Source organism: Heterocephalus glaber, unplaced genomic scaffold (assembly GCF_053883595.1).
Source record: "Heterocephalus glaber isolate CG9 unplaced genomic scaffold, H.glaber_assembly_v1.0 deba00000676, whole genome shotgun sequence".
Lineage (NCBI taxonomy): Eukaryota > Metazoa > Chordata > Mammalia > Rodentia > Bathyergidae > Heterocephalus > Heterocephalus glaber.
Window position 1 is genome coordinate 15,306,547 of NW_028258156.1, and position 13,229 is coordinate 15,319,775.

Below are 13,229 nucleotides of genomic sequence, written 5' to 3' on the forward strand. Positions count from 1 at the left end.
AGTTCAGATCTTGTTATAATATTAAGGAAAGTGAATCTTAACTTTGGCACAGACTTTTTTCAGAAAGATAGGAGAGTTTTACAAAAATGTTTCAAATAACTCAAGTAAGATTTTTTGAATTGATTAGTAATCAATTTCTAAATTACTCATAAAAGAACTTGTACCACTGTAGGACTCTGGCCTCAAATTTTGTCCATATAAGTTTGTCCCCTCAAAGTCTGTACCTATGTCATATCAATTAACATGCTTACCTGTGAGGCAAGTCAGGAAGATGTTATTCTATCTGCTACAAATTATTTCTAATTTGAGCTCCAATAATAAGCTTCTTCTCATTTAAAAGTCATCTTTTTTTTTTTTTTTTTTTTTTTTTGGTACCAGGGATTGAACTCAGGACCTTGCACTTGCAAGGCGGGCTACAGAACCACTGAGCTAAATCTCCTTCCCTAAAAGTCACTTTTTACATCAGATATTACTTATTTCCACTTATACTTCACCTTGTCCTCCATCAATCACCAAGAGCTTTTGAAAAGAGAAATCTTAGACAGCACTCAAGACCCCACAAATTCTACACATGTCCTTGAACAAGCAATAGATTCTCCTTGTGTCTAACTAGCCAATGAACAAATGAACTTCTCTTTGACAGGTGAGAAAACATATCCTTAAAAAAAATTTCTCAAGATCATAAAAAGAACTAGTAGAAGAAATAAAACTAAATAACATTTTTTATTTACTTATTTATTTACCCCCGTACAACTTAGGCAAAGACTTGGAAGGCCTGTATTGCTAACAACCCAATTTTGAAAGGAATAAATTTGCCCACAGAGCTGACTGAGGAGTCTGTGCTTTATAAATACTGTGATTCTTTCTGTCCCAAGGAGAGCTGACTGTCTGATAGGATGGGAGAGCCCTGGCCCATATTAGGCAGGACACACCAAAGCCTTAACAAAGAAGGGCTAGAGAGCTTACAATGGGCTATTACCAGCTAGAGCTGTGAGCAAACATAAAGTCAGAGTGAACAGGAGCCTGATTAGTTCAGCTTGTGTCAGGTAAAAATAAAGACACCTTGGGAAGCACAGCACGTGGCCTGTAAGAGAGAAGCAGAAGGTAGCGAAAGGCCACAGCTGTGTTGGTGTTGACATCTTTACTGATGTTTCCACCATCGTGCACGTGTACATTTTGAAGGACAGCCCTTGATCATGCAGAACACTGAAGAACACCTTTCTTTTGAAACAACAGTAAAAGCGTTACAATAAACCCAAAGAAAGGCAAAGGAATCAGTGACCTGATTCAGAAAGGACAGTACATTTCTACCTTGCCACAATGCCCATCTATTAATACTGTCTTGGTGTTAAGAAGTAGTGCAAAGTTCTACCTAAGAGTTCCAGCCGGTTCAGCGTTTCTGTTTTCTCCACTGCTGGTGGGAGTGTAGACTGGTGCAACCACTGTGGAAATCAATATGGAGATACCTCAAAGAACTAGGACTGGAGGTCCCATTTGACCCAGCTATTCCACTGCTGGGTATCTTCCCCAAAGAATTGAAAGAATCATACCACAGTGATAAATGTACACCCATGTTTATAGCAGCACAGTTTGTGATAGCTAAAACTTGGAAGCAGCCCAAATGCCCATCAACTGGAGACTGGATCAAGAAAATGTGATTTTTTAATAAAATGGAGTACTACTCAGCCATCAAAAATGAGAAACTAGAGACATTTATTGCTAAATGGATGCACATTGAGGCCATACTGTTAAGTGAAATAAATAGGACACACATGTGTAAATACCAAATAGTTTCTCTAGTGTGAGAAACTGAAAGTGTAAATAAGGACTAAAAGGTATAATAGATAATGTGAAATAGGAAGAAAAGTGGCAAAGGGAAAGGGGAAGTGGGAGGGGTAGGGAAAAGGAAAGAAGGGAATGGAATTAATATGAGAAAATGAAAAAAGGGAAACAAAGTCTTTGCAAATAGGGAGGGATGGAGGGGTTGAAGGGAGGGCAGGGGAAGGGGGAAAAATATAAGAACCAGGAGAGTATGTAAAGGTGCATATCTCCAATGATGAATGTCATTATATTGTACATCTAAAATGTACCAATAGAAGGATATATGAAAAAAAGAAATTAAAATTAGAAATAGTACAGGAAAGCAAATATGTTGGAAATTTTTCTGAGTAGCTGATTTTAAGATTTATTTTGGACTCAAATCACATTACAATATTTCTCAGGGGCAAAAATTAAATTTCCCTAACAAATAAAATAAAGAAGATAAATGAATTGCATTGAAATAGGAAGTTTCTAAATCCATGAACTGCAATTCAGTGCTGGTTGTTTTCAGCTTTGCATTATTTCTTCTGATCTAGCTATCATCTTGACCTGGAATGCTCCCACTCTGCCAGAATATGAGGTTAAACCTTGAGAGTGTATTTTAGATTTTTATAAGACTCAGAGGTGAACTGAGGGAAATAGTGAAATCAGAGAGAGCCCCCAAGAGAATACAGTCTTCCAAAATATACACTAACTATGGTCACAGCACTGAAATGTTCACTAGTTCACCGTCATCTCAAATTCAGAGTCAGACAAAGGCAATGGAGCCTGAAAGACTTGCCAAGAACCAGCTCCACTGCTTTTGTCTGACTCTGAATTCTTTGATACTCTTCTCATTAAGGGGAGCTCTGTTCCCCTCCCCTTGAGTGTGCTGTTGGTTCCGTAGTTGTAGTGTGTTGTAGCTCACTTTTAATGAACAGAAGGAAGTGTAAGCAAGGGCATGGTGCAAAGGCTAGGTCACACAAGGTACTGTGGTTTCCTCCTTTTCCCTAATCCCTTTGGGGTCAGCCAGCTGCTGTGTTATGACAACTAGGCATGCCTACGATGAGGTCCACATGATGAGGAGCACGGTGCCTGCCAACAGTGGGTGAGGCTTTGAGGTCTTGGCCCAGCAGCCGTGAGAGTGAGCCATCATGGAAGCAGATGAGACCTAGTTAAACTCACAAATACCTGCGAACAATCTCATGAGAGATACACAGAATCACCCACCTCCAAATACCTGACCTACAGAAACTGAGGTAATGTTTGCCATTTGAACACACTACGTTTAAATATAATATGTTGACCTTAATAAATAATTAATACACTGCTCTTTCATCTTCCAGAGACACCCTCAATACAAAAGTTACTTGATGCTATAATATTCCAGTTATTTTTCAATAATACCTTTTCCTGTCAGAAATGATACATAAAATATATTCAAATATTCAGTCTATCGTCTAACTGTGGCATGTTTTGTAGGGATTAAATGAATTAAATTTCATAATCAACATAATATGTACATGCTTTTGTTAAAAGAAAAGCAAAAATGCCTTTCTTCAAAACTGATTAGTAATGCTAGGACCCGCCAGAGAACCCACATCTTATCATATATTTCTTTTATTCATTTCTTAAATTGCACTTGCTTCATTTCTAAATCTTAAGAGAAATGTGTTTTTACATTGTTATTCGGAGAGTATTGGGCACTTCTTCCTGCTGAATTCTAAATCAATAGTCCTGCATATGCTTGCAGTCTCTCTCTCTCTCTCTCTCTCTCTGTATATATATGTATATGTATATATATATATGTATATATATGTGTGTATATATATATATGAATGCTAAAATACGTATGTTGTTTTTCATTTCATGATTTATTTATTTATTTACTTGCTTTTTGCTATTGTAGCTAATTCTTCCCCAGAAGCAGCTGCCTGTGAATAGTGGATGAATCTCACAGCATCTCTATACACAACTCATAAAGTACTTTTAATCTGGTGAGAGAAATATTGGATATGTGTGTGCTATTTTAATGCACGAAATACAAGTCCTTACATCCAGAAGTTAGACAGTTCTACAGGTTGGGTGGGCCAGTGGCCTAGGTCATAAACTAAGAGACCTGACTTAGTTCCACATGTGGAAATGAAAATAGTTACCTGGCAAAATCCTGAATTTTTTCATTGGTGCTAATCTTGTAAACTGAATAGTTTCAATTTACATTCCCTTTTGAGTAACTTGCTACTATTTAGTGTTTGTAATGCTTTACCCTAGTTAAAACTGTTCTAAAATAATTTAGTGAAAAAAAATTTTTAAATACACCTTCAACCTAGAAGTTCATACCATGTACCCTCTATTCTCTTTACTGGTTTCTGTGTAAAAAATCACTCAAAACTTAGTGACTGACAGCAGCAAATATTTATAACCACTCATGGTTTGGGGGTCAGTGTTGCTTGGTAGTGTTTTGTTTGTTGTGTCAGAACGGAGGGCTGAAAGGCTCCATCCATCTGTATCTGAGTTTATTTTCCTCTTCCCATAGGCCCACGACCTCTCTGAGTGGTTTCCTTAGCTGAACACTTGGACTTCTTACACAATGGCTCAGGGACCCATGAGTGGGTGTTGGGACAGGAGATGAGAGCTGCCATTCTTTCTTAAGGTCTGGCCTACAAACAGGCATAGTTCACATCTGTCTTCTTTTGTTGTTGTTACCTTTGTTAAAGCAGGCATAGAACCTTCTAAGACCTGATAAGAAAAACAAGCAATTTGTGGCATATTTACTCTGCCACACCTTAGAACACCTTGAAGATATGCACTAAAATACAAATATATCTCCTAGACTGCTGATATCTCCCAAGGGAAGCTCAATTGTTCAGCTCATATAGCAAAGAATTTAAAATAGCAGCAAAAAAAAAAAAATCAAGTTACTCTAACCATATAAAATTGCTTATGTACTAACGTATTACAACGTTGGTAAAGATAATTAATATCAAGGAATTGATGAGAAAATAATTATTTTAAATTATGAGGTTATATTAAAATGAAAAGTAAGTATCCATTTAGTTAAGCCAATGTATATGAACTATTAAAATAATCAGAGAGTGAAAATATATGCAGGTATATATATTGATGCTGTGGAATACTGTCCCTTTTTGAGTATTGTTGAATAAATAATGGTAGATATATTTTCCTACATTGGTATTTATAATCTCAGTAGTCATACTTAAAAGGTCAAACACAGAAGCTTCTTTACCTGTGGCAGCGTAAAATGACATCATTTCTAGCATTTATAGCACATTTTTTCAAAGACAGCAATTTAAGGATGTTTTTCTGAGAATTAGTCAATACATTAGCTTTTCTTTAAAATATAGAGCTGCAGTGAGTGACACACCACAGGTATTTTATTTGGCCTTGCTAATTTTTTTGTGACTTCTAGGAGCTATGGATTTTTGAGATGTTTGGCTGAAACTCAAAATGAAAAATCACTTTAAAAAATAGAAAAGCATTTCATTCTTTAAAAATGCTAAAAATATATGATGCAAAATGTCATAGTTTGGCTGTAATAGCAAAATTCTTAGAATCAATCAGTCAAAAATAACTGTGTTATTTAGGTGCAATTTGAAAGCATACAAACTAAAAACAGTATTTTAAAACCATCTATAAGAGCCTGATGGCTTCTCTATGCACTAACAACTATTTGCCTTGTAAAAATAACAATTGAATGAGCAGATAATAGGCCACTATAGAAAAAGTAGCCTTTTGTGTAATACTCACTTGTATTCAACAGCATTTAGCTTAGTTTGGGGCTGGACAAGAGGCTATTTCAACAACCACCCAAACTACTCTATTTTACTACAATTATCACTCTATAATCCCCTCATACAAAAACAAACTAAAATTCACATAAACACCCCATTTGGAGATGTTTTACACCAGTTCACTTTGCCAGAATGAACATGGTATTTGGCTAAAAGCACATAGAAACTTGCCTCAATTGCTTATTCATTTTTATTCATTCATTTTTCTAAACACATTTATAAAGAACCTACTGTGTGTCTCTATCCCAAGGGAATTATGGAGAAATGGACACTGCTCCTGCCTTCAACAACAGGGTCTAAGAGAAAATACAAGTATAAATAGAATAGTTTTACTACACTATGGAAAACACAATCAGTGGAGCAAAGATGAGATATTGTGGGATGCATAGGTGGTCATCCAACCCAATCGTGGAGAAGCTGGGAGAGATTTCACAGAAGCACCAGAAGGACATGTGAGAATAAGTCTGGCTAAGAACAAAAGTGGTTGGCACAATTGAAAGTAGAGGATATGAAAGTGATGAAAGTTCCAGAGGATTAGAAAAAAATACATGTTCTATGGAACAATTAATAGAGTATAAGGAGGATAGCAGAGAAACATGGAGATGTAAGCAGCACAGTGAATAACACCTGAACCAAGACTACTGAGGAAAAGAAAATTAAGATAGAATATAAGAGAAAAGAAAACATTTTAAATACAGAAAAAAATACTTGAGTCCCACAAGTGCATGGTAACCATTAGAACAAGTGGGTAATCACAAGCCAAAACAGGAAACCCCTCAGATGAAATTGGAAAATGTTATCTAATGCTTAATTCCTCTGAAGATTTCCGAGTTGGTTTTAGTGCGATCTCTGGCTTCATAAAACTGGACTGAAGACATAAGATGAGGACTTTGTCCCATAAACTTGGGTGGCGGTTGGAAACCTGAGAAAATCTAATTCCGTCTACATTCTACCAGTCCGCATCACACAGCCAGCACCACATATTTTTAACTCATGTTAAACAACATTGTATTTCTGGTAAAGTTTGTTTTAGTTCTTTATTACTGTGGGCAAAACCATCTCCAAGTTCAGCGGTTTAAAATTACAATAGCTCCTGTCACGGGTTTGCACATTTATTGGGCGCAGCTCCGCAGCTATCTTCTCCTGGGGAAATTGTTGGAGCCGTGGTCATGTGGGCGAGATGTGCAGGGTGGCGCCCTCACGGAGCGGTCACCTATGTGAGACCCATCCACAGCTCTGCTTCTGGCTTTCCATATTAACTCTGGGGCTCTGGCTCTCTGTGTGACCTCTCTAAAGGTCACCAAGAAATAGTGAGACTTCTTACTTGGTGACTACAAGCTCTACCATGTACAAAACCAGAAGTTACTTTGCAACATACGCATTTCCAAATGTAATCAGACTCAGACTTCAAGTTCCACCTGAGATGACACACCTCCAAGAAATTTTTGATGGTAAAAAATTTTTATGGTTCCTTCTGGTTGAAGGATATCTTATCACATCTTAAAGAATACAACATAAGGCAGCCACTAGAGTATCATCTGTCAATATTTATCCCTGGCCATTTGCTCTTCCACCTTATCACTGGCAATTCAAGATGCATATATCCTGATCATAAGGACCTTATGATTAGCTGTATGTAGAGCTGGGTAAGTGTCAAAAATAGAATAGCATTCTCTCTATAGCTTTATTTCAAACTACAGAATCTTTCCTGTTACAGAAATCTTCATACAACCACAAAAGCTTATGTTCACTAGATGATAAAACTCTATATGTTTACTGTTTCTTCCTACAGAAGACTTGCTGTATATTAGGAATAAATAATCTTAAATACTTGGCTATATTACAAACTTCTGGTTTTAGTTGCATATAAAATAAAAGATTCCTTTGGCTTAAGATAGAGACAAAGTTAAAAAAAAAAAAAAAAACTAGCTCCTAACATGTAAAGGAATCTGAAGTATCAATTTTTAGGAAACTTGGGTCCCCAAATTTGGCAGATCTTGCCCTTGGCTTTATGAACCCTTCATAAAGTAGAAATTGGCCAAATCTCTACCTTGATTCTGAGGAATCCTCAAAACCAAGAAAGAGTGTTGCCCTTCTGATTGTGGCCAATGTCAGCCTAGAAGATTTTCTGGAAGAGATAATGTCTGAACTCATTCCAATCAACAGGGGGATGTAGCCAGGCATGGAAAGTAAGAGGTGAGAGAAGCATATGCAGAGTCCCAAAGGAAAGAGAGAAGATGGCATGCTTCAGTATCAGTGATCTATCAAGGATGCTTAGAAATGAGTGGTGTGTTGAAGAGGAATATATGATTTTAGGAACAGAAGCAGGTCTTAGAAAAGGAAGATCCATCTCAACATCATATTTTCACCAAACTTTTTAAAGAAGGATACAGTTACAATGTATTAGAAATATGAAGACTGAAAACTAATAAAATGAAGAGGAAATGATGATGATCTTATAATACTACCTGTTACTATGTGTTGTATATTCACAATTTACATGGGTGTATTTTTAACTTGTTTCATCAATAATTAATCTAGTCTAATTTGCCTTTCTGTTGAGTAGCAGGGGGGAAAAAGGAAAGTATAATCCACTCTATTTTCAAAAACATTTGTCTTGACACTTAAATCTCCTTACACACTGTTCAGTCTAAATTAAATGTGCACCCCTTTAGAGCTCTTTTTCTTTTCCTTTCTTGTCTTCTCTTTTCCCTTTTCCTCCTCCTCCACCTCCTCTTTCTTCTTCTTTCTCCACCTCTCACTCTTCTCCCTCTCCACATCCCCACACTTCTCCCCCCCATTCCTTTCTCTTTCTTCTCTCTCCTCTGTCATTCTCTTTCTCTCTTTTTTTCTTTTTGCAGTGCCGAGGAATGAACCCAAGGCCTCTGCATGCAGGCATGCTTGGCAAGTGCTCTACCACTGACCCATGTTCCCAGTCTCTTTTGTTGTTTTCAATTTTGGAGACAAGATCTTGCTAAGTTACCCATGTTGGCCTCAAACTCTTGAGCCTTTTACCTTAGTGTCCCAAGCTGCTACCACTGTGCCTGACTCTCTTTGGAGTTCTTAACCACTTTTCTCCTCCTAAGATCCTTCCTAAGATATGATCTTTATGTGAGAAGGAGGGATATGGCCCAAGCCCTGCCTGTTGGTGGTAAGGGGAGGATCTGACTTGTTGGGTGAGAGACCCCTGACTCTTGGGCCTCTCTGCACAAGGGCCCAGTCTAGTTAGTTGCTGTTTACCCAGGCAGTGTTCTGTGCCCTAGAATGATTGTGGTTTAAAGTTGTCTACTTAGTTTAAGCTGGTTTGACCGTAACCATCCCACATCCACTCCTTTTCTGAGTGTTTCACCCTCCTCTTCTTAGACTGGCCTAGGGAATATCCCCATGCAGTCACCTCACTCTGAGCACAGAAGTCTTCCAAGCCACTCCTATAGCAACATGACTAAAACTGGGTTCCATCTGGCATCGTCCATTCAGGTCTCTATGGCAAAATCATCACAGGGTACATTGCTTAGTGACAATCAACATGCATCTCACAATCCATGTCCTAGTCTGAAGCCAGGGAGGATCAATCTACATTTCCATCACTATCTGCCCCAACTATTTATTCAAAGCTTTCTGTACTATAAAAAGTACCTTTTCACTGAGCATAAACCTATTTTCATGACATGTTTTTAAACTGTTTAATTGAGGAGCTGTACATGGAAGATTATATTTCTGCTTTGTGTTCTTAATGACATTTAATACCAATTGCTTTTCAAGAAAGGACATGGTATTTAAGCTTTTCGAATACTGTGGATGCAGTTATAAAAGAATCAGACTGATAGGCATATTGAATTCTGATAAACAAAATTCAAAACATTGCCAGATACTTCTTTCTCTATTAAGACATCAAAAGTTATAACCCTCATTGGAGGAAAGATAGCCTATTTAATAAATGGCGTTGGGAAAACTGGATTTCAACCTGCCAAAGATTAAAACTAGACCCATACCTATCACCATGCACTAAACTAAGATCAAAGTGGATTAAAGATCTAAATATTAAAACAGAAACACTAAACTTGCTGGGAGATAAGTTAGGTATAACTCTTGAAGACATTTGCATAGGAAAAGGCTTTATGAACAAAACCCTCAGTAGCATGGGAACTAGCACAAAGAATCAACAACTGGGATCTTATCTTATTAAAAAGCTTCTGCACTGCAAGAGAAACCACCAACAGAGCTAAGAGACAACCTACAATCTGGGAAAAAAATTTTAGCAGCTGTATCTCAGACAAAGGTCTACTATCTAGAATATATGAAGAACTGAAAAAAATCAGACCCCCCCAAATTCAAAGACCCAATTCAAAAATGGGCATCTGAAATGAACAGACATTTCTCAGACAAAGAAGTAAAAGCAGCACATAAACATATGAAAAAATGTTCAAAATCACTGGTCATTCAAGAGATCCAGATGAAAACCATGCTGAGATTCCACCTCACCCCAGAAAGAATGGCTGCTATCAAGAAATCAACCAATAACAAATGCTGGCGGGGCTGTGGGGAGAAAGGAACCCTTCTCCATTGTTAGTGGGAGTGCAGACTGGTACAACCAGTAGAAATCAGTATGGAGATACCGCAAAGAACTAAGGCTAGAGGTCCCATTTTACCCAGCTATTCCCCTACTGGGTATCTTCCCCAAAGAATTAAAAGAATCATACCACAGCGATACATGTGCACCCATGTTTATAGAGGCACAGGTTGCAATAGGTAAAGCCTGGAAACAGCCCGAGTGCTCATCAACTGGAAACTGGATAAAGAAGATGTGGTATGTGTATATATATATATATATATATATATATATATATATATATATATATATAATGGAGTACTACTCAGCCATAAAGAATGAGAAACTAGAGACATTTATAGCTAAATGGATGCATATTAAGGCCATACACTTCAGTGAACTAAATAGGACACACATGTGTAAATGCTGAATAGTTTCTCTAGTGTAAGAAAGTGAAAGTGTAAATAAGGATTAAAATGACTAAAATGAATAATTGATAATTTGAAATAGGAAGAAAAGATCCAAATGGGCAGGAGAAGTGGGAGGGGAAGGGGAAAGGAAAGAAGGGAAAGGAAAAATTATGAGAAAAAAAAAAGTCGAAAAAAGGTTATGTAAATAGGGGCAGGTAGAGGGGGTGAAGGGCCCACAGGTAATGGGGAAAAAATAAGAACCAAGATGTATGATGTACAGGTACAAACACCCAATGATAAATGTAAATGTATTGTATACCTAAAATGTACCAATAAAAGAATTTAAGCAAAAAAAAAGTTAGATCTGTATGAAATATATTTTGGTTTCTTTCTTATATCCATTTTAAGGAAAAGGGTGTTACTCAATTTTGTTTTATATTTGGAAATTTTATTTTATATTTGGATATATATACTAGATATTATTATATATTATATAACATATTGAATTGGCTATAGATTCATTGAGTCTGAATATAAGGTCCTTCTCCTCTCACTTCCACAAATTTAGTTGAGATTATCAAGAGAAAAGGTAAAAATATCAATTCAGCCTTAGATATGTCCAAAACTTCTGTTCCTCATTCTTTAGCATAGAGTATATGATATCTAAAGTTTACAAGGGGAGAATATTATATTTGTTTAGAAAGTTTTATGCCATCACTAAAGTATTTATGTAAAATAAAAATATGGAAAGTATCTATATATTATTAAAACTTTGCTCTAAAGCAACAAATCCAGAATGAAACCCTAGTTGTTTTATTTCTATGAGACCAAACATTTATATTCTGACTTTTTAAAAACTGCAGTGACATATTTTTGCCAGTGCAGTGTTTGTCTACATTATGTTAGACCCAACCCAACATACTGAAGAAGAGAACGAAAACAGTTGTGCGATTAACTTAAATCAAATGAAACTTGGTTAAGAGGATCTAGCAAATAACCTGTTCATTTCTTCAATTTTCTCACATTGTTCACAAGTCAATATTACCATTCTGAAGAAACTATACCATTTATTTAGTTAATTTTGTCCAAAAATAACAAAACACTGCTTGTTATTTTAAATTGGTTTTCAAGACTCTTCTGAGTTTCACTAAAAGTGTAATTGAAATATTCCACTCTCTACTCTGTAGTCAAAATCTTAATGAGCAACAAATTGTCTCTTTTTGTGGATTTAAGGCAACTTTTTAATCATAACCTTACTCAAGTTAAATGTTAACATTTTGGTTGGTAACAAGGTTCACTAAAAATAAAATGTTACTGTAATTCCGTGGTATTAAGTGGCCACATTTAAGCCAAAGAGTTGCTAAAATTAACTAAAAATGCCTACTTGCATGACCTTTAACAAGCTGAAGTCTCACTGATAATTACATTGGTAGAAAGTTCCTAACCTAACTGATGTTATAGAAAATGAAAGCTAGAAAAGCTGCTGTATTTTATTAGTAATAATACTGTCTATTATTTTAATGATGAAAATGCCTAGGAGATCTTATAAAGTGATGAATATCATTAAAAAACAGGCTCATTGAGCTCCAAGCTTATTGGCTTGTGCTGCTGCAAGATCACCAGCATACTTTAATTTTAAACTTGCTAACACAAAATAGTAACTGGAGAGTAATTTGTTTCACTTTTTCTTAGTGAAATTATGATGGAAAACTGTTCACCTGGGAAAATCCAAATTCATATCATAAACATAATGCTGCTTATAAGGAGTCCTAATGATATACTTTATGAATTTTAATTTCTGTTTGGAAGTCAGCAAGTGTGCATTCTATAAATGTAAACCATCTGTTGGCACCTCCTAAAGACTAGATTTCAGTCCATCCTAACATGAATTATTTATTTTGATAGATTTCTTTCCTAAGCAAATTCAAGTGTGTGTGTGTGTGTGTGTGTGTGTGTGTGTGTGTGTGTGAATCTGTTTTTAATCTGTAAGTAAAGTTTCAAAGTCAGGATATGCATGATTGCAAACCTAGCTGATAAGAGTTCTCAACAAATTGAAATGTATTTATGTTACATAATTTTTGTGAAGTTAAGAAATATCACTTAATATTAGATCAAAAGTAAAAGAATAAATGACAGGAGATAATAAGACATTTCTGTAACTTTGATGCTTCAATGACAATACCAAAAATTTCTATTACCAGAGAAGAGAATGTCATACCTATCTACTGAGGATCTCCCATGTTTCATAGTTATAAGGCAAGAGAAATGACAACGAACATTTTAAACATATTGACTTCACTTGATAAGAATTTACTGGGCCAGGGATTTAGCTCAGTGGTTTTGACACTTGCTGTGCAAGCGCAAAGACCAGAGTTCGACCCTCGGTACCAAAAAAAAAAAAAAAAAAAAAATTTACTATACCTTGAAGAAATGCAAAAGATTTAATTAGGATTAATTTAACATAATTTGTTATAGTGTCAGCACTTCATTTTATATAATTATTCTTGATGAATATTTAAAATAAGCTCTTATATGACAATGATTACTCCCAATAATTACACTTTTCTCTTCAGTTTGTATCTAACTTTTGCTTTTCTATGAAAAACATTCATTAGGTATGATGGAGTGACTCTGTACTGCAGGCAGAAATTAAACAGA

At 36.0% G+C, this 13,229-nt stretch overlaps 1 protein-coding gene across 10 annotated transcripts in view; it reads left to right on the forward strand.

Annotated features, from left to right (window-relative positions):
• Dgkb (diacylglycerol kinase beta) overlaps nt 1–13,229 on the forward strand; it is a 620,388-nt gene that overhangs the window by 517,197 nt on the left and 89,962 nt on the right. The window lies entirely within an intron of this gene.